Consider the following 4,498-nt stretch of genomic DNA (forward strand, 5'->3'; position numbering starts at 1 on the left):
GTGGTACAATTTGTTGGCTTACAATTGCAGATAGTGCTCTATTATAACCATTTTTCTCTAAAATTTGCAGTAATGTTCACATTTTTGTGTGTAAATTTTGTTTCTTGAGGCTTCTCTATTTTTTAGTCAATCTAACTATAGGTTTCTCAAGTTTCTTAATCTTCTGGAATAAGCGACTCTCAGTTTGGTTAATTTTCTGTTTTTCTATTCTCCATTTGTCATTGCATTAGTCAGTATTCTTTCTTTCCTTCTACTAGCTTTCTGGTTCAAATTCTTTGCCCTTTTGTAGTTCATGAATATAAAATTAGGTCGTGAATTTAAGATATTTCTTTCTTTAATATAAGCATTTACAGGTACAAATTTCCCACCTACTACTGCTTTTATCTCATCTGATAAATTTTGGCACATTGTTTTTATTTTCAATGGTCTCCATGTATTTTCTGATCCCTTCTAATTTACTCTGATATATAGGTTATTTAAGAATGTGTTTAGTCTCCACATACTTGTGAATTTTCACTTTTCTTGCTGCTATCATTTCTAGTTTTTGTGATATAGATTGTAATTGAAAAAAATGTATTTTATTGTATTAAAATTTATTAACACTTGATTCATGGCCCAATATATAGCTATCCTGGAAAATATTCCATGTGCAAATGAGAAGATGTATATTCTGTTGTTGTGTGGGTTATTCCATATATGTGTTTTAGGTCAATTTTGTGTATAATGTTCTTCAAATCCTCTATTTCCTTACTTATCTTTGTTTGTTTGTTTGTTTTTTATTACTTATCTTTGGTCTGGCTATTTGAAAGTGAGGTATGAAGTGTCCTAGTACAGTTGACCCTAAGTATATGTGGGGGATTGGTTCCAAGAACCCTGGTATATCACAATGCATACATACTCAAGTCTTGCAGTCAGCCCTGTAGAGCCAATGTATATAAAAACTTGGCCCTTCATATATGTGAGTTTCACATCCCGTGAATCTTGTATTTTCAATCTGAGTTTGGTTGAAAAAAAGATCACATGTAAGTGTACCTATGCAGTTCAAATCCATGTGGCTCACAGTCAACTGTATTATTGGGTAGCTACTTCTCTCTTCAATTCTGTATTTGCTTCATATAATTAGAAACTCTGATGTTTGGTGCACATATGTTTATAATTGTTATACCTTCTTGGTGAACTCATTCTTTTAGTAATACACAATGTTCTTCTTGGTCTCTTCTAACAATTTTTCACTTAAAGTCTAATTTAGCCCTTAGTAAAGCCACCCTTGCTCTCTTTTTATTACTATTTATATGGAATAACTTTTTTCATCCTTTCAGTTTCAATCTATGCATATCATTAGATTTAAGCATATCCCTTGTGCAGAGCATACACTTGGATAATGTTTTTTCAATGATTTTGCCAGTCAACGTCTTTTGGTTGAGGAATTTCATTCATTTACACTAAACTCATTATATGTAGGACAGGTCTTACCATTTTGTTATTTTTCAAATATCTTACTGCCTTTTTGCCCCCCAATTTCCTCCATTACTGCCTTCCTTTATGTTGAGTCTTTTTTCTGTAGTGATACATTTTGAATCTCTTCTCATTTCCCTTTGTGTGTCTCACTGATATTTTCTTTATTTGAAGAAACATAACACTCTACATGCTACAGTCTAAAGTTATAACCATCTATTTAAAATCAATACCAACTTAACTTCAGTCACAGGTAAAAACACTACTCCTTCACAACTTCTGCCTCCCTTCACGTTATGTGACTGGTATAATGTATTACAACTATACATATTGTGTACCCATTCACAATCATTTTTATGCATTTTCCTATTACATAGGGTACGAAATAAAAAGTGGAGTAAAAATTAAAATTATAAAAATAGTGGTTTTTACATCGTTCATGTAATTTTATTTACTTTAGATGTTTATGTTTTCATGTCGTTTCAAGTTGCTGTATAGCATTCTTTCACTTCAACTTGATGAAATCCCTTTATAACTTCTCATATAAATAGTCTTCTGGTAATGGAGTCTCTCAGCTTTTGTTTCTTTACAAAAGTATTTATTTATCTCTCATGTTTGAAGGACAGTTTTGCTGAATATTGAATTCTCAGTAGACAACTGTGTGTTTTTGGTTTTTTTCAGCAGAGAATACATCATCTGTCCTCAGATGTTTGCTGAAAATCTACTGACATCTTATTGAAGATTCTTTGTACATGACAAGTCATTTTGGACTTGCTGCTGTCAAAATTTTCGTTTGTCTTTGTCCTCCAATAATTTTTAATAATATGTCTCATTTGGATCTCTCTGATTTTATCTTATGTGAAATTCATTGAGCTTGGATTTGCAGAATAATGTGTTCTTAATATTTGAGAAGTTTTCAGCCTTTATTTCTGCAAAGCTCTCTTTGACTTTTTCTCTCTCCTCCTAGGACACCTATAATGCATATATGGTGACTTGGGTTTTGTGTATTTTTACTCATCTCTTTTTCTTTTCTTCTTTTTTTTTTTTTTTTTGCTTTTGAGACACAATAATTTCCTATGACTTATCTTCATGTTCACTCATTCTGATGGTAACGTAGCAGGAGTAGGAACAATGGGCCTTGGGGCACTTACCTGTGGCTTCAGGACTTGCTTCAACTCAATCTCATATATACCATTTCCAAGCATAATACCAATGTGCACATACAATTTAAAGATATAGAGGGGCCAACACCACCCAATTCATAATGGAGAGCTTGGCTCACATGCTAATTTGGTAGCCCATAGTTAAGTGCTCTGTCTTTACTAAGTGGGAGGACTGCTTGATGCCAGGAGTTCAATTCCAGCCCGGGCAACAAAGCGAGACCCCATCTGTACAACAAACAAACAAACAAAACAAAAACAAAAACAAAACGAGCAAGAGAGTAAATATATGTAGAGGATTTCAGGGCTTCACTACAAAATTCTATGTGTTTGTGTTTTGATTCATCAGTTGTGGCCAGTCACTTGCTCCAAACATCACTATATGTTTCTGATATTTCAGTCACTTGTGGCTTTCCTGGATCATAGGATCCTACTGGAAGAGCAGCTTATATGACAGCTGGGACATACTGCACAACCTTGTCTCAACTGAGGCAAAATGATTTCAGGTCACTCATAAAAAGCATAGTACACTGCAATGAAGAATAAGTAGCCTCCAATAGCTGAGCAGGGCCACTGGGCATTGGGAAACCTTTTTTGGGTTTTAGGAAGCATCATATGCTACTTGCCCTACACCTTAGATTAGAAAGAATATCTTTATTTTTTCCAGACAGTCTCACTCTGTCACCAAGGCTGGAGTGCAGTGGTGCAATCTTGGCTCACTGCAATCTCCACCTCCTGGGTTCAGGCGATTCTCCTGCCTCAGGCTCCCAAGCAGCTGGGATTATAGGCACCCACCACCATGCCCAGTTAATTTTTATATTTTTAGTAAAGACGGGGTTTCATCATGTTGGCCAGGCTGGTCTTAAACTTCTTACCTCAAGTGATCCCCTGCCTTGGCCTCCCAAAGTTCTGAGATTATAGGCGTGATCACTGTGCCTATCCTAGAAGGAATATCTCAATAGTTTTGCATCAGTGAACTCATGAAAATTTCAGAGGTGGAAGTCCTATGAATATTTATAGAACTTATTCTCTCCTTCTGACATGCATGTGTCTTACAAATATGTCTAGATTACGTTCTACTTTTTCCTCACCAGGTCCAATCATCACATTAATGTGCCATTTGACAATAAGGATTCAGTCGTCGTCAAAAAGAGTGATTATTTCTCCTTTTGAGTACATAGACACACAGGTTCATGGCCATAGTTTCCTGTGGAGAACTCTGAAATGTGGTAGGGTCTATTCTCATTCAGTATTGGCCTCCCTTTCATGTAAATGAATGTGGATTTGTAAACTGGACATGTCTCGGATTTGATTTTGGGGCTGTGACTCTGTGTTAGGTGATTTCAGTCACCCTTTTCTTCACTTGCAATAGAATTCTTCTGAGTTCTACTGATAGAGTAGAGACAGAGCTTGGCTTCAGTTCACCCTGACTACAGCATTCTTTCATGCATCCCCAATGATCACAAAACCCCACACCTCTACCTCACTGCTAAGAATTCCAGGAACTGGCATTAGGTGATAACCAAAGTTGTAGAGTATCTCACTGCTGGATGAAATGCTAAACAACTGATTTACAGCCTTGTTGCCAACACCCAGACCACTAGGTAGCCCATTACACAAGATAACCATTGCAACCAGGTAATACTGACCTGCATGCCCTACCAGTCATGTGCTTTGCCCAGTCCAGCCTTCAAACCCTATTCCTGATGTTAATTCCCATGCTTTGCTAAATAAACAATCCTATGAGCTCTTTGAAAGGAGTCAGGAAATTCTCTCTTGTGCTGCCTCCCTTATGTCTGGGCATAAGCTCCAGTGAAAGCTTGTCTGAGAAAACCCTTTTAGCCTCATTTCAGTTTCTATTGCAGAGAGCCCAGGAACCTGTG

This window comes from Piliocolobus tephrosceles, chromosome 21 (assembly GCF_002776525.5).
Source record: "Piliocolobus tephrosceles isolate RC106 chromosome 21, ASM277652v3, whole genome shotgun sequence".
Classification (NCBI taxonomy): domain Eukaryota; kingdom Metazoa; phylum Chordata; class Mammalia; order Primates; family Cercopithecidae; genus Piliocolobus; species Piliocolobus tephrosceles.